The sequence below is a fragment of the Lampetra fluviatilis genome, chromosome 18 (genome assembly GCF_964198595.1).
Source record: "Lampetra fluviatilis chromosome 18, kcLamFluv1.1, whole genome shotgun sequence".
Taxonomy (NCBI): domain Eukaryota; kingdom Metazoa; phylum Chordata; class Hyperoartia; order Petromyzontiformes; family Petromyzontidae; genus Lampetra; species Lampetra fluviatilis.
The window spans coordinates 7,686,636-7,705,132 of record NC_136292.1 but is presented as its reverse complement, the minus strand read 5'-3'; the positions used below and the strand labels follow the sequence as shown (position 1 = coordinate 7,705,132).

The 18,497-nt window shown below is 49.3% G+C and overlaps 1 pseudogene; it reads right to left on the bottom strand.

Moving 5' to 3' along the window:
- LOC144937278 (pyruvate carboxylase, mitochondrial-like) overlaps positions 1-14,173 on the bottom strand; it is a 72,447-nt pseudogene extending 58,274 nt beyond the window's left edge.
- Positions 14,174-18,497: the final 4,324 nt, after the last annotated feature.

Here is an 18,497-nt window from a genome sequence, read left to right as displayed (position 1 = left end):
AGTCACGTAGGTAAAAATAAATAATAAAAATAATAGAAATAATAATAGAAATAAAATAATAAATCACGACGTTTCGGAGGCAACACAAAAACCTAAGAGTATGAATCCTTGCAGTCACGAAAGCTTCAAATCCGTTCGTTACGTCTCAAAAGTTGTTCTAATTAAAGTATGCTTTCATTTAGCCAAACGCCGCGTCAACACAAGATCATATTTTGCCAGGAATTATTGCAGTGCAGCTGTCGCTTTTCCGCTGTTGACAATCCCCTTCATTAAAATGAAGAGGCGCCTAGGAATTTGCAACCAAGGCGAGAAACGCGGGCGACGGAAAGAGAAAGAAATAGCCGCTATCTTTTGCGCATGCGAACCCCCCGACTCGGCAAACGGGGCGCGTGCGTCGTGCTGGCCAAAGGGGCCGTCCATAAATGACGTCACGCACCTGGGGGGTGGAGGGGGGGTCAGACATTTGTGACGATGTGTGACGAGGGGGGTTTGAGAAATGTGACATCACATCAAAATGCGCAACTTTAAATAAATATAAACAACACGTTCTACTTCATTAAATACTTTTTAAATAAATGTTTTCTCCTACAACATCAGAGTGCAGCGCCACATTAAATACGCACTACAATGACAATAGTTTAAAGCGATTTGAAGCAGTTTTTTTTGGGGGGGGGGGGGGGCGGGGGGCAGAGCTTTGTGACGTCATATTTGAGGGGGGGGGGGTCTGACCTTTTGTGACGCCGTGTGACGACGGGAGGGGGGGGGTAAAAAAATGATCCAAAATCGCGTGACGTCATTTATGGACGGCCCCTAAGCGAGAAGGCGGGGAGAAGCGAGCGGGCGAACGCTCGCAGCGATAACAAACTAAATAAGTGAACATTGGCGTGATTACAACACGACAAACATGACAGCTGTCTGTCTGCCTCGCTTAAGTAACTTAAAATGGATGCATCGCAATAGTAAATATAAGAATAATACACTAATACCCCGATGTACGCCTGCCCCTTTGACGTCGTCACTTTATTAAGGGGACGTACATAAATGACGTCACGCGATTTGACGATGTTTAACCCTCCCACCTTCGTCACACAGCGTCACAAAAAGTCAGACCCCCCCCCTCAAATATGACGTCACAATGCTCTGCCCCCCCCCCCCCCAAAAAAAACATGCTTCAAATCGCTTAAAACTATTGTCATGCGTATTTAATGTGCCGCTGCACTCTGATGTTGTAGGAAAAAACATTTATGAAAAAGTATATTTAATTAGGTAGAACGTGTTGTCTAGATTTATTTAAAGTTGCGCATTTTGACGTGACGTCACATTTCTCAAACCCTCGTCACACATCGTCACAAATGTCTGACCCCTCCCCCCCCCTCCTAGGTGCGTGACGTCATTTATGGACCGCCCCTAATACCGCTAACCGATGTGCGTCGCCTCAACCCACACTTACGTCGCTGACCGCATCCATCCTTCTGTGTACGCTGAACTTCTTTCACCCCCGACGTAGCCAACCGTGCTAATCAGAGGTGTGGGGGAAGGACAACAAACTTAACACAAAACGCAGTTTTTATTCCGGTATCCGTCGCCTCGGCCTTCGCCTCCACCTACCCTGTAAATTGCTTAGTTTCACGTCGTTTCGACACCACCAGAGACACACACACACAGCCAGGCAAAGACACACATATACATGGCCAGATACACACGGACACATACACACTGGCACATACACGGAACTCGGGTCACTGGGTTCATGGCGCAGCGTGCGAATCAACGCGCCACCAACTCTACATTGGTCTTATTACAACAACAACAAAAAACAGGTATAAATAAACACGTGGAAAATGAAAAGTCTCAAACATTGGAGATAAATTCTAAATGATGATTTATGGATAAAAAGCCTGAGTCTCATTAAAAAAAAAACCTGCCATGGATTATTTAAGAGCTCATCTGTGTTTTGTTTGAGAACAGACATTTATCGAGTTATCCGACAAACAACACATCGCCGTCACGACTCGTACGATTCAATTCCCTGATGACTCCGAGCAATAAGGCGGAGATGGCCCACATGCTAAACTCCAAAAAATGCCACGGCAATAATGAAAGAAAGCAACAAAGCACGAAAGAAAAACAAAAGTCGCGACTTGAGACAGTAAATCTATTTCAAGAAATGTCTAAACCAACTCCAGAAATGAAATCAACTTGCCGTCATTAAAAATAAGGCCGTGTGTTTACAGAGAAATCTAAAACATGTGCAAGTGACGGACAGAGGCACTTTGGACCAGCAGGTTTTATTCTATTACTTGATCACTCTGTGCCCAAGGGAGACCCGTCTCTCCGAGGCGTAGAAGGCATGACCAAGCGATGCGAGATATTGACAAATTATAGATTCAGATTTTCTTCTGAGAAATAAGCTTGGTGCCCGCCACTCCCGCGGTGCCACATCGATGCCCCATGGTGCAGGAGCAGCTTCTCATTGACAAGAGAAGGTGGGAAATTACAAAGCCAGGTCAGTCTGGGTCAGTGACCCAGAAAATATTTCCACACACGGCACACCGCCTCCAGTATCCCACTCGCTGTGGCTGTGGGGTCACGTGCCACCTACTCGGGTCTTTTGGCGCCCCAAAGAATATTCCGTGATAAATGAAGCCCCGTGGAGAAGCCCCGCTTGCACGTGCGGTAACGGTGAGACGGTTATCTGGATTTACCACGGCAACATGGGTGTGGCGATGTGTGAAGGGCAATTTGGCTGGCAAACACATTAAGAGACTGGGTCCGCAGCGGTGCAACATCGCGGCCCATCGTGTTCATCCGCGAGGAGCATTAATCACTCGACAGTGACTGATATGTGCACACGGCGCTTCCAACCATGGAGCTAATTCACCACTCCCCTTTCACTCCACCACATCTGGAGGGACCTGGGCCGCAATTATGTATCGAGTCAGATAATAAAGTGGATTAATTACACGCGGCAATGGCACCGCATAGTATATTGCACACTCTGAAAATTACAACAGATTACGGCAATAAACATGCTAATGGAGTAAATAAACCCACTACAGGCACCGCGCCGCTCATGTCAGCCGCTCGACTTTTAAAGTTTGACGCAGATTCTTTTTTTTTGTTGACAGGGCAACAGAAGCGCCGCTGTGTTGGGTATCGAGCTGATTTAGCGACAGCCGGCAACACGGCCACTGGAACACCGTGCTCAGAGCCACGCGGCACGCCCGCGACACGCGACCTCGCAAAGATTACCTCGCTCGGGTGCGGGCCGACTGTTTAGCTTCACGGAGATATTGTAATTCCCCGTGTATCTTCACCGCCAGGTCTATTTGTCACTCACGCGAGCGGAGTGCGGCGGTCAACGACGCGCACAGTCCTCTGGGAAGCGAACACGTGGGTGGAAATTAGGGACACTGTTGTTTCTTTTTGAACATGCATGTTTTATTCATGGGGCAGCACTGCCGTAGACCTCCTAATGATTTAATTTAGGTCCTTAATCTGTCCAAAGATCTTCTCGCTCGAAGAGAGGCAAGCTAATGCCTACTGCCAGCCCGGTTTAGTACATTACTTAACGCTGACATGTTCATAAAAGTTAAACCCTACAAAAATAAATAAGCAAAATAAAAAGGCTCGAAATAATCGCTGCGTGCACTGCATTTCAACGCGCTACAGCATTTCCATTCAGGGCCTATTGGGCTATTTCCTACATGACAACGGCCACTTGGACGCAGTATTATTAAATAACATTTTAATAACGCGGCGATGCCACTTGACAACCCCGAGCACTCTTCCACCACCACGGGGAACAACCAGAGATCTGTCTGGCTAAAGACGGCACGGACATGAATGCTAAACGACGCCGAAAATTACTACTCTGCGCGAGAACCACACTTGGTCCGCACTCACTTGGCAATAATTTCAGCAATCGCCAAACGTTTTCAACCAAATTATTTTCACGTACAATTTGTGTTACGCTTGTTGTGCTGATGGTGAAAGTGAACGCTGGAACGTGGTTCGTGTTTCATCAGGACACGAGTTCTCAACCTCGAGTGACCTCGACCGGAAAAGCCTGGAGTGACTTCTTCTGGGTGGACAGGTCCAATTACAATTAGGGTAATCTTAAAACATCATACAGCAATTGTTGGCAAGTATTTGGTTAACACTGGCTAATATGGACGCATCAAATCGTGCATGTAAGAATCGATTACTCTGCACATTATGCAAAGCGCATGAACGTGCGCGATAAGCAATAATTACGCGAAATATAAATATTACCTTGGGGCTAATGAAATGAATGGGACAGAACAAACAAGACGGAGCACATGGGACAGACAAGAAATAACCCATTCTTGTATCGAATCGAGACCCCGACTTGTGATAATGTGTCAGAGCACGAGAAAAATAAATTATTCTGGGCTTAATAATCATACAGGTACAAACATTTACTTCGCTTATCAAATATGCATGAGAACATAGGGCAGTCGTGCGCTTAGAAATCACACAAGATGATGGATTCGTACACATTAGCCATCAAAGAGGCAATAATAAAACACGAAAAATAGTATTCTTGGTTCTTTCGGTGAAGTCACGTAGAAGGGAAATAATAAAATAATAACAATTAAACATATTTTATTTTTATTTTATTATGTTGTATTTTTATTATTTTATTATTTCCCTTCTACGTGACTTTACCGAAAGAACCAAAAAATATGAATCCCTGCAGTCACGAAAGCTTTAAATCGAAACGAAAAATAGTGCCAAATGTTTCCGTCGGAGTCTTTGGAATTCAATGTGCAGGAGGAGGAGGCGGTGACGTGAAGCCGGAGCAATCGTTGTTTAACGAGAATCTCAGGGGCAGCCGCCCCTGTCCACGGCGCACTTACTGCGAGCATGCGAGCACGCGAGCACGCGCAACGCGGGTAAACATCGACCACGCACGCCTCTCCTCCTCCCTCGCGCTGACATTAACCGCGCAATGTGGACACAACCCGAGCCACCATCGCGCGGCTTAACCCACAATGCCCTGGGCACAGCGGCAAGCCGATCGGAGGCTGGACGGGTCATCGGATTAATTATGAAAATGTCAATCGCAGTAAATTAGCATTGCCGCACCAGAAGCGCCAGACGCGGCGAGTGGGTCCGCGTGTGCTGGACGGCATTTGGACAAGGATAATAATAATAATGGCAGCGTCTCTGAAAGGGTGCCATTAATGCGCCGTTAATGAATGTTCTAACATGTGTAGGGAAACATGTAATTGTTAATTCATTTTAAATGTCTGAAAAAATGTCTCTTTTTTACGAATCTCTGGAATCCTGTTCATCGGTCGGAATGGGCCGGGAGTGGTGATGGACGGCCCATACTGCAGCGGGAGGGAGGTCAGTGTTGGTGGATCGTGTAAGTGTTTGTGAGACTCGTAGTTTAATTGAGCTGCGAAGTAACCAGGGGATGGTCGTACAGCAAGTATGTTCATTGACCATTCTGTAATGCCATTGGAGTGTTATCACCTGGGCTTCTTTTTAGATGATTCAGCTGTGTCCTACACACACAAAAAAGCTAAAATAATTAAGTAATTATCAAAACAAGGAGGGTCCAATGCAGCACCCTCCTAAAACATCAAAGAGATTATTTTCTGGATAACTAAATTACGTTAATATTATGATCAAATCTCGTGTCCGAGAGGGAGCGATGAAATCAACTCGCGTGCAGTCGGCTAAACGGAACATCACGTGGCATGACCACGAGAGATGGTGACGGTTTCGGGAGACCTTCATCCAGGAGTGGGGGTGGGTCGTGGCGGCCGCCACCGCCGCTGATAAAGACGATGACGAAATCAGCGCTTCTGGGTAAGGATACGGGGAAAAAAACCAGGTCACACCTCGGTGGGCATCCCCATGCCAACGGTTGGGCGCGGCTGCCCATCGCTTGAGCTTTCACTTGGCAAGTCGAGCCACGGTTTTCTCTCTCCCGCCGTGCCCCCCCGCCCGCCCCACCCACCGTGACAGTTTTTATTTTTCCTTACCTTTAAATGGCAGCAACGCATGTCGTATTGATTTTTCCCCTTTGTGTCGCAGAGGCATAACTAATGTGTTAAGGGGGCAGGCAGGCAGGCAGGCGGGGGGAATTAATGAAAAGAGAAACATTGCTGCCAGCAGCGAGCTCGCAGGCAGGGTTGAAGGCTTGACAACACGGGGGCAGTAAGGGAGGTCAAACAGCCGACTAATTACCCATTAACGCCTCGCGCGCATCACCCCGAGCTAGTGCTTTCCGGTGAAATATTAAACGCACAAGGCTGATTTAAACGCTCGCTTTTGTTTACGACATTGTCTGCGCCATATGCTGGTTCTGCACGGATGACGCCAGGGAGTTCAAACCCTGCCGAAAAAAAGGGGGCACTCGTAATTAGGCAGAAAACAGGGAGAGAGCCGCCTCAATATTTATGGAGCCAGCGAACGGCGCTCGGAGCACGGCTTCGCCACGGAGGCTCCGTCGCGCGCGAGTGGCTGGGAATGAAAGGGGGACTGTGCGAGGCTACGCGAGTCGCACGGGGGTCACGGGGGTCACCCCCGAGGAACCGGGAAGATAAACATTGCGGAGCACGGAGCACAATTTCCAGACGCGGGATTTCACAGCAAGCAACGGCGGCTGCCGGCGTTTTTGTGCAACGCTTATCAACCGACTGGGAGAGATCATTCAAAAAAATGCCACCAGCCGTCCGGCACAACAACACGCAGTGGTGATGGCTGACGTGGAGTTGTAAGCCATCGTGCACAGGGCCAGCGTGCCGCTGCGTCGAGAGAAACGACGAGCCCAGACCTGGAGTTCCACTCAACTGAGCGGGCGGCAGTGGTCAGCCCGGATCGCGGTGGTGGCATTTCCTAATCCCGTGGTGGGGGAAGAGTCTGTTTGTAACTACTGCCGTTGGCTTCTCCAGAGTGGTACTTAGTTTATTGACTCGGGAAGGATGAGGCGCTGGTGGACTCCAAGCTGGGGTTGAACACGTCAATTAATCAACCCTTTTTAATTTGTTACACGGAAGAGGTCCCTGTAGCCAGTTACCCAGCTAGCACAGAATAATAACGACGACATCAAAGTGATCCGTAGAGAGGAACAGGCAATGGTGCAACAGAACAACTTGTCAGAGGTGCAGGCACAAACACAGTGCTAAAGAAGAAGAATTAACATTATCAACAAAACAAACAAACAGGCATATTACAAACAGGCATACTGTAGAATACCTGCATTTGGTTGTGCTCGAAAGCAGGAACGTAGCAAGTATCCGTACCTCCGATTAACATCGTTGGCTACGTACGGTGCAAAATAAGTTAAACATACATACTTAGGTACGAATTACATTCACCACTGCGCCACGGTTGTGAATACAAAATACATAATAAAGTACAGTGCACTAAAACAAAGATTATAAAAACATTTTTAATTAAATTGTAAAACTATCACACTAAATACTGCTGCAAAATGTTGAAAGATTACAAAAGGATGGGGGGGGGGGTGGAAATAAACTTTTTTGAATGCTACGTGTTTATAAAGCCTGTAAGCGGCAACAATTAGCGGCATGTATGAATAGAGTAAGCTACGATGTGGGTTTATGACAACATTCGTGGACTCGGAGTGGCTGATGAGTGTGGGACGCGAGAGCTCGAAGTGACACGAAGAAGAATCAGCAGCAGCAGCAGCAGCGGCAGCGGCGGCGGCGGCAGCCTGGGTGACCCGGAAGGTGGCGGAGAAGTCACCGCGATCATTAATTGGGCCCCGCAGGGCCGGGTGACTTCACACGGTTGAGTTGTTTAAGCGTCGGGCCTAAAAGAGGATTAGTGGTGAGCTCCGCCCGGGGAAGTCGAGGGGTGAGTAGCTAAGTTGGTGAGATACTGAGGGGGTGTGAGTGGTGAGGTGAGTAGTGAGCTACGTAGGGGGGTGTGGGTGGTGAGGGCATTGCGTGGAGCCATGCACTTGGATTCAGAGCGTCTGCTGAGAGGACATCTGTGGGGGGTTCAATAGCCTGGCTATTTTCACTCAATGTTGCTGTCATATATATTTATAAGCAATTCTACAACGATAAGTAAAACAAAATCAAACATTTTCGCATCATAATTTTCACCGAAAGGTCATTTTGTCACTTAACGATTTTTTTTTTTATCCAGGCTTGAATGTTTGTTTAAAGTGCTTCACTTTGTTTGGCAGGGGAGAGAAACACCGCAGCCTCAAGATGAAAGTCTCCCATTTGAGGGTGGCAACGAGCCTCTGCGGTGGAACTCACGATGAAGTGCTGCCACACAGTTAATGTACCGCCTCCAATCTCGAAAACAGAGGCGCGGGCGCGCTCGGAGAGTTAAAATGCAGCAAGCTAATTAACGAGACAACTCAGGCCCAAGCGAGCCTGTGCTTGTGTACAGGCAGGGTCACCCTGTGCCACACTCATCTCCACACTATTCGCGTCCAAGTGTTACACGGACGGGCTTATCGAATACACTTAGCGACTCGTCATCATTACGATCAACCAAAGTCAAAGAGGCCAAAACAGACTCCACCGGCCGCCGACTTTCGCCATCGGCGCGCGTTCTAATCGCGCCGCCGTGGATTTACCCTCGCGCTCGCGGCGGCGTTCGTTGGATCGTCCCGTTGCCTTGCAAATCCCCGACGACGGCGGCGCTTCGTCGAGGGAAAGCCGCCCGACGCGCGGCGTCGAGGCAGCTACAGACGCAGGGGCGGGGAACCAACCGGGAGCCGCGGTCAAGGCCGTTTAGGAACCATTACAGAGGGGGCCCATCAGCAGCGTTTACTGCGAAATTAATTTGGAGCATCCGAGACGGCGCGTGGATTTACTCCGCGCGCCTGCCAAAAGCGGTCTCGGCAGGCATTTGAAGGCGAATCCGCTGATCAATATCACGCTGGCACGCCGATGAAAGGAGAAGCTGTATTTCATCCCAAGGCATCAAGAGAGGCCCCACACGGGCTGGCTGGATACTCAGAGCCACCGGGTGACAAACGCGTGCCCCACCGCTCCCCGCGGGACCCCCACGCCCATGCGAGAGCCACGTCGCGCCTTGGCCGAGAGGAACGCGAACATCAAAAGGCAGGGGGGAAATTTTCCAAATGCTCGTTTGCTTGTTTTCAAATGTATCTATGCATTTGTTTACACTAACCAAACTCCAGGCACCGGTGAACTCTTGCAGTATTTATAAGCTCGGCGTAATTTTCTGCTTTGTTAAAAGTGGCTCCGTTTACAGCGAGGGGAGGGGGGCTGGGAAATGCTGTGGGGTGGTTGAGTGATGGGGGCGGCAGTGGGCGGAGGTGCCCCCCCCCCCCCCCCACGTGGTCTAGCCGTGACGCGATGGGGTCTGACCTTCGCCCACCAACGGCCACCCTCGCCAGTTCAGGACCCCAGCACTGGCTCCCCGATTGCCGGTGCATTATTGACAAGCGAAGCAACCTTGCAGGGAACATTAATCCTCTTGTTCGCACTACGGCAGCTCCCTGCGACACATAAACCATCCAGCAAACAATCCCTACCGAGGGAGCGGGCCTTCACGTGCCGATGTCGTCGGCAAATCTGCCGTGAAAGCTGCCTTCGGTACCCAAATTCCCTTCTGGAGAAAATACGATAATGGCGTTCTCCCCGAACAAGCAACGCGGAGCCACCGCAAACTTGATGCATTATTTAAATGTCATTGTCAATTATCAATCGAGTTCATATTCTGAAGATCTAGCAGGTACTCGCATTAACAATGCATGATGTTTTGATCAGAAAGAGACTGAAAATTGTCACGAAAGATCAAGAGAGCCAAAACAAAAGCCTAAAATGTATACGGCGGAGAAGCGGAGGGGGGGGCCTTCAACACATAACGAAACGCATTTGCACTTGATTTGAATTCTGCTGACCTGGATCCGATTGATTTCCCAGCAGCAGCAGTGCAGCCGCTTTCTTGTAAATGATCAAGGCAAACCATTGTGATCGTCTACCACTTAGGTCGGAATTATGCAGGCCAGTGGTAAAAACAAAGCCCACCTCTGAGTCTCGTTGTCATGAATGCTCAGATCAACACAACGCTTCAGTTATCAGAGTTTCAAAAAACCCGTGCGGTTGCTATCATCAATTTTGGGTAAGCATGGTTTTCTTATTTACAGACACTAGCAGCCCACACAAACCCTTTGGATTTGATCCTCCAGACATGACGTCCATCCAGCCAGGCAGCGTTTTTTTTTCTAATATACTATCATTGGTGACCGGGCTGGGACCATCAACTCACTACCACTTGAGAACTTTGCTTAAGCACGGGCAGCTGAAACCTGGATTCGAAACCCACAATCTCAGCAGTCCCACCTCAGCGAACCGCCCTCCGAGCCACCCAGCCAACCGATTGACACCATTTAAGAATGAGTTGAAGCATCGGTGCTCACTACATTCCAAGGAAGCTTTTATGCATTGGCACATGAACCGGATCACATCGCTGGTCCGTTAAAATGATGACCGCAAAGGTATTCTGAGAGGGGACATCACTGGCGGTGTAAGGCCACGTGTGTCCTGACTCGGGGCATAAGCCGAGGCCTGGTGAAGTGTGACTTCCTCTCAACAACCAAGTGCAAAACTGATTCAAACAACGCGTATTTTACGGAATCCGTCTTGGCATTATCTGCCACCCGTACACTTCAATGTAACTTTAATAAGTACTTCAATGGGAAGCAAACCTCGAATGGCTACACTGCTTGATGAAGAGCAGCCCTTATAAATAACCGCTCCACACACGTTTATTTATTTCTATGCAAATCCAATTCGTCACTTTACCTCTTATGCAAGTAACCTCCCTTTCTCCCCCAATAATATAATTCCAGAAGGTGACTCATCAGATTGTACGGCAAGCGCGCATGTAAATGTGTGATATTCTCTGCCAGCGCCACATCACCCATATCTTCCGAAGCCATGGTTAGACTTTTCGTGTCTCTAGGTCACAATCGCGATCGTCTTGTCAGAAAGGCGACCCGTGATTTGCAAGGCTGCACGTTTTTCCCCTCGCAAGGCATATCTGTGACAGCCCGTGACCAAATAATCTGAAATGCTCATAATCTCGTTAGACCTCAGAAACCAAGCAGGTTTGAGCCTGGATGACATTTGGATGGGTGACCGCCATGCATAAAACAGCTTTTATAGGCCGCATACAGAAATATATTTTCATAAACAAACACTGATATTGCTGCAGGGAATTGTATACATTTTGACGAGCGTCTGATACGAATTCCCGCCGTGATGAGGGCTGAGAACGGATTAGGATGCGGTTGACACAGCGGCGGCAGCAGCAGCGCCTTCGCTGCAGGGAAAGGCCCCTTGCAGCGAACCAGATGCCTGCTAACAGTGCTGAGATATCTGGATGCACACTCACACAATCAATGTGCGTGTGCAGACGGGTGGGAAGGAGAGGGCAGATTCCTCGAATGGAAAAAAAAAGTCTAATCCCTTGATGTTGCCAGCACTGGTGGTTTCATCTGTGAGGCTCTTAGTATTTCCTGCTAAATCATTTTTTGTTCGCCGCAGCCGAGGAAGGGAACGCGTGCGGGAGGACGTCCGCGGAACAGAGACGGAGCAAAGAGTTCGATGAAAGCGTTGGATCCGCAGGACCACGGGAGATGGCGGAGGCCTTCATCCAGCAGTGGATACATAGATCGCAGCTGATGAATGTACGACACGCGAGGGGAAAGCTGTCGCCTCCTAATACCGTGCCTGGACTGCTAATGCAATTCTCTGGGCACTCGTGTGTTTATATATTTAAACTACCTACAAAGTGTGGTAAGTGTATTTTCAGGTCTGCGTTGGAAAAAGGAGTCTGAGCCAGTGAGCAGAAGTGTCAACACGTTTCGGCTCGTTTAATATCGCGCAGCCGAGCAGGCTGCCAACGCCGCGTGCAGACACCCACTTGCGCTCCCCCACTCCAGCCATGCAAGACGAGCTGCGCGTGCACACACACGCCCTCGCAGGAGCACGCACACGCTCGCAGGAGCACGCACACGCTCGCAGAAGCGCACACACGCTCGCAGGAGCACGCACACGCGCACGCTCGCAGAAGCACACATGCGCACGCTCACACGCTAACAGGAGCACACACGCGCACGCTCACAAAAGCACACGCTCACAGGAGCACACACGCTAACAGAAGCACACGCTCAGAGAAGCACACACGGGCGCACACGCTCACAGGAGCGCACGCGTGCACACGCACGATTGCAGGAGCACACGCGCGCACGCGTCCACAGGCTCACGCAACAGGAACGCATCCAGAAATAAATACATCGCAAATGTGCAATGCGCTGTAGACGCAGACGCATGTGCGCACACAATCCTGTACATACGAGCTGCCCTCAGGGTTTCATTTCTACGGTGGATGTCCTCCTCTTGGGCACGTTCTCTTCTTTAGCTGCCACTCCGTCGTTAGCCTCAACCATTGGCCCACCAACCATTGAAGGGCCAGGCCCGATCAAATCCCGCTTACTTTTCCAAACGGTCGATGATGTCTCAAAATTTCTTACGTTCTCAAATCCATGTGGCTCCTCTTTCCTTTCTGTCTCATGGCGTCATTCGAAGCATTCACCTGCGATATATATACAAGAACCTAAATCGATGACATTACAAGCGTCAGCTCTGGAAATGCTCCATGCCAACGAATCATACATCTAAAAAAAAAAAAACTCGTGCGACGTGACTTCGATCTGAAAAGCGCAACGAATGGCTCCCATTAACAGAAGAGTGAAGTGTCGAAGCAGCAGCCCGAGGCCTCTGCGCGTCGGTGAGGCACAAAGGTGACGAGGAATGGGATCTTGCTTTAAATGCACTTCCAGAGATCTTGTTTAAACGGACGAGACGGACGCACGGCCTCACACACAAGCGCCGTGTCTGCCGCGTTGCCATTCGTTATCCGTTGGCCAGCGTCGAGTAATTCTACCCGACCGCTTCCCACCCCATGCAGTTGAAAAGAACATCTTAACCTTTTTTAACGAAATCCCTTCGGCACGCCATCGACACGGCAAGCTTTGCAGACGCCGCGCGAGGGAACGGCAAAGCCTCTTGGCAACAAATGGAATTCGACAGATTGTTGCCACGCGCGTGCATTTTCACGGAACCTTTTGATGCATTTTTATAATTTAAAACAAATTAGCGGTGTTGTTCGCGCTCGGTGCATGCGCTTTGGGTTTTTTTTTGTGGAGTGCACCTCTATGAGAGGTTTTTCAAAAACATTCATTTTACAAATTAAATTCGAGGCACATTTGACAAACGACTACAAAACGCTGAGTTGTGACACAGACAATTTCACAGCGCGTTTAGGCTTCTTCCAACTCAGGGCCATTCCCTGATGGGGCATTATTCCACTGCTCTTTTCAGTAGTTTTAAAATTCTAAACTCATCTTTTTTGTTGTTGTTGTTACACTTCAGCCGGCTCGTAAGCACGCACGCAGCCTCCCTGAGGTGAGGAGGGACGGCTCAGCTTGAGCCAACCTCGCAAGCCCGCCCACACCGAGCCACCACAGAGCCACCCTCGCAGGCTGAGCCACCACTGTATTCAGAGCAATCACACACAGCCCTGTACTGGCTCCAGGTGTGGGCTTGATTCCACATCACTGTGGACACAAAACCTTCTGTGGGTGTTTGTAAATCTCTACTTAGAGTAGTGGGTTCCACGGGGACACACACTAGAACTTGGAGGCAACACGTTTATTATAACACCCCAACAGGGTAACTGCATACACGTACACTTGGTTAACTAGACCACAACGGGTAACTAAACCACAACGGAGTAAATACATACCCGCTTCAGTCAGTAACATACTGCCTGACCCACGAAGCCGAGCAGAAAGACCGAAGACCGAGGACCGAGGATCGAAGAGACGTAGCACCGACGCGTTGCATTCCAACAGACAGCCCAGATTGCTCTACGGAACTCTGCTTTATGCTCCGGAGCGTGGCCTCGCTCCGCCCTCGGACACGCCCCCTTCTGGATCTCACCAGAAGGTTCTCGGCCCCTCATCACGTGTCCCTCAAGCCCCCTTTGGGCCCCCTCGCTATCCTATCCCGGTCACGTGCCCTCTCGGGTTCACCCAGACTGTCACGTCCTCACTTGCCCTCTCTCTGACCGTCACCAGAACAATGCCCCCGAGGGCCCGCTTCCGCGCCATAGCTACTCTGGTGCCAGAGAGAGGCCCAAGACCCACAGTTCCACTCTTGTGACAGCAGCTGGCGCTATATGCCATCGTGACTCCATTTACGTCACTACATTCGTATTCAATTTTGATTTAAAGCTTTCGTGACTGCAGGGATTCCTTTTCTTAGTTCTTTCGGTAAAGTCATGTAGAGGGAAATAATACAATAATGAAAATATAATTTCTTATTTCCCTTCTACGTGACTTTACCGAAAGAACCAAGAATACATTAGTATTAATTTGTTCAAAACTGCCTTTTATAGAGGTTACGTATGTTATTTTTAATATGTAATTTTATTGTTTACTTTTGTGTTTTATGTACAGCACTTTGAGTTAACATGTCAATAAAGGTGTTTTATGACATAAACATAATGAATACAGATTATTATTTCTATTTCAACAATCGTTCAATGTGCATTGGGGGCAGTGATGAAAATCTTGCATTCCCATGGCAGAGCTCTGTCTCTCGACGAAACAATCTGCTGGCTTCCCACAAAGCTATTCTCTCCAGAGTGGTTACCTTTAAACTAATCCTGTACGGATGAAGGCCTGGGCACGCCGCGCAGACCGTGGAGCTCCTGTGAACTTTGCGGCGAAACTTAGCGGCGACCAATACCGGCAGCCGTCCGACAACCGCACTGCGAAAAAACCGAGCGTCCCGCTGGGGTCAGACTTCCATAACAAACTTCATTGAATCTGACACTTGTGAGGAAATGTGGAGAGCAGGCGGCAGCCACAGGGATGTCGGAGCGCTAAGACGCTTTGTGCCTGCCTGCCTGTGTGGCGTGTGTCACTCGGCTACTCGGGATTCGTGCCTCGCCCACGCGCTCAAGCGTCTGAGGCCCTTGCCATTATTACACCGGGTGCTCAAGTGATGGTCTCAGTCCTGTCAAAAATGTCTGAATTTTTTTTTTATTAAATGTCGGTTTTTCACTTTGCTCTGACAATGCAAACATCGGTTTGCCTGCAATGAGAAATATATCCGCCCTTACAGGAGAGTGCGTGCTAAAGTGTTGTGCAGAGACAAAGGTAAGGGTTGTAAGAAGCTATGCAACGATGCATGGCGTAGTCGCGCTCGGACACGTGTGACCGCAACGCGCTGCCAGATTTCCAAGTGGAGTTTTCGTCTCCCGTGGGATAACAATGCCGCGAAAACAAACGGGGCTCGGGTCGGGGGGGGGCAATTTTGGAGAAACGTCACAAAAAATTGCAAATAAACCTTCTTCGTTCAGCTTTTTTCACGACCACGTACGCTGTGTAGAATTTTACGAACAAAAAAATGCCTTCAAATGCACGTTCAAAAGTTGAAATCACTCTATTAATGATTTTACTGGAAATAAAGCCAGCGACGCATGCTCACAACGATAAAGGAGGAGGTGGCCTGGTCATCACCGCCCCCTTTGCAAGCAATTTCCGAGCAACGTCGGGTTCTTTTTACGTTCTATTTCATGAAATATGTTCAATACAATACATAAAAATTATAAGCGCCCGCGTGGTAACAAAACACATTTCATCGCATTGTTATCACTAACAAACCAGAGGGAAAACCCATTCCCCAATCTATCTGAATATCTCAAAACAATTAAATGAACAAATTACCTTGGCGGCCACACGTAACGGGCGGAAAGGGATTACGGCGTGCGGCGATGCCGTACGCTTTCATATTTTGTTTCCCGGAAAATAATTCCAAAAATAAACTCCCTCTACCACCGGTGTCGCGGGCACGTCTCGCGAATCCAACGGCGTCTCTCTGCGCGCCCCATGGGGGCGGCTCGGTACCGCGAGACCATCATCCGTTCCCGTCTCACAGTAGCCGGCGGGATGCATCATCTGCAACGTGCCAGCCAAGCCCGCCCACTCGTACACACACCCCGTGTATTTCTGGCCAGGATGTCGCACGGCTCCGCGCGGCATTAAAGTTTCATAAATTGCAGACCTGTCCGTCAAAACGAAGCCATCACAAACACGCGTCGGCTGCGGCCAGCCTCGTCGGGCCAGCCTCAATAAGTTCGTTTACGTCCTTGTGGTCCGTGTGGGATGGCCCATTTGACCTAAGATCGTGGGGAAGCCGTAAATTAGCTTGAAAGAGATGTAAACGATTACGCTGGATCATGAAGGCCATTTCTTCAATCGTGTGGTGGGGGGTGGTAATGGATGGCCGCCTGTCCTTAAAATAGTCCGACATATTCGACACGGCACACGTTGCACTGCGCCAGCCTCTCCATCCCAAACATCCGATTTTAATTATCGTAACTCAAGCACGCTAATATATTTAAAGGCTAATGGGATTTACAAGATTTATACATCAAATTGGTGAAATTAACTGCGGTTCCCTAACCAGGGTGCTAGTGCTCGCGCCAGCTGTCAGGCGATAAGCTCTCCCTTTTGTGCCATTTGCAACACAATATGAAACTCGCGAAAGCCCCAGCATCAGCATACTCAGCGTCATTACTCGCCGGCGCTAAAACCCTCCGCGTGCCGATCTGGCGCCCGCGTTCCTTTCAGTCCAAAGTGCCGTCCGTACAATTCGTCCACCGTAATTCACCAAAAACAAAACAGCATTGACGAGCGGCGTAAATTAAACCTCAATTGCGGCCAACAGCGAGCCATATTTGAAGCCTTCTCTTGTACAGGATGCGAGATTATTTATTTGGTTTGTCGGTACAAAAGCCGCCGCGCTAATTGGCTTCCCAGGCACCGGGCAGCATTGGCGAAGAGCGATAGACGGCCAATTTCAAAAGCAATCACCGCGCGGAAAGTTCACCTAAAATATCACATTTAGCTGGCAATCCGATCAGCCACGCTAATGCTGTCATCACGAAATGGGGGGGGGGAGAAAGATGATTGAAAAAAATAAATGCGCACAAAGGAAACTAATCTCACTTTAAAAATGTGGCATTATCGGAGAAAGCTCAGCCGAACGCATGAATTAAAGTGTCTATGATGGCGGTAATCACTCGTGTCTCCCACATTCACAGCGCCATCACCCCCTCCTGAGTGCCCATGTGCGTTTGTAGTTTGGCGACAGGCAACGTGCACCGGTGCTGGCACTGTGTCGCCGCGAAGCTGAAAAGGGGATTCGTGTGAATGCTCGATTGCTGTTTTTATTTAAGCTTGCTTGGGCAAAGAAGAGCTTAGCGAACGCTTCGGCAAGATGACAAAGTTGCCCAAATTTGTGCAATTTTAGCGATGTTTCTGCCCGACTCTTTATTTCTTGCTGCCAATTAGCTTGAGACAACTAAAGCTGTAATTGTGGCCAAGGATTATATGCATCTTAATTAGGCCGTCGCCATCCAACAACACTGACTTGACTCTGGCATCGCACGACACAAATTACAATTCGAAACTGAAAATATTGCAAAACTTTCCACGAAAACACTCAAATAATGAGCTGCAGTAGAAGCCGTTAGCAGACACCTAACAAATGAAAAAGTGCAAACAACTTTCTCTCTCATTCGAACAAACGTTGCGAGCTGCACTAATTAAACAGAAAGGAGTTTGGAAAATGTAATCTCGCAGCCAGGCCAAATCCCCGTGGCCGCAGGACGGTTGGTACAGTCCAGTTTGCGGTGGGCACTGCCAGGGCGAAGCGGGCGACAAGGATTCGGAAACACAGTGGCGCAACCTTTTAAAATGGCATCATTCATCTCCGTGCTGGTAAATGTTCAAGCGATGTTCCTTGTTAGAGCGACAGATTTATCATTTTCACTCCTAAACTTTAGTAGCGTGGGAAGCAGAATTTTCTTTTTGTACTCCACATTCGTGTCAAGCACGTCGCGCTCAAATTCCGGACCAATCGCGCAGCGCAATGCCACGCTCAATAAGCGTTTCCTTTGTAAACGGAATAGCTGTCGACGTCAGCTGCACGCTCGCAGGTGCTGCGCCTCCGTGGGAGACATCATCAGCCGCGTGGCGCGGGGCGCAATCAGCCTCCGCTGTTTGCTGCCCGCTCACGCACACGCCACAGACACGCCGCGCACACGCTGCACACACAACGCACACCAGCAGGGAACGGCGCCCGTGACAGAATGGGGCCATTCCCTGTAGCATACAACGCCGACGGCCTTCATGAACCTGCCAAGCCATCCCCTTTGATCCATGCCCTCCATGCCATGCCCTCCGAGCTATCCTCCGAGTCGACCTAGGGGAGGCCCAGGACCAGTGGGAATCGAACTCGGGTGGCCGGGTTCATAGCGCAGCGCGCTAACTGCTGTGCTACCACCCCCCAAAACAATTAAGACATACACACTCACACACCCCAAAAATACTAAGCCATACACACTCACACACACCCAAAAAA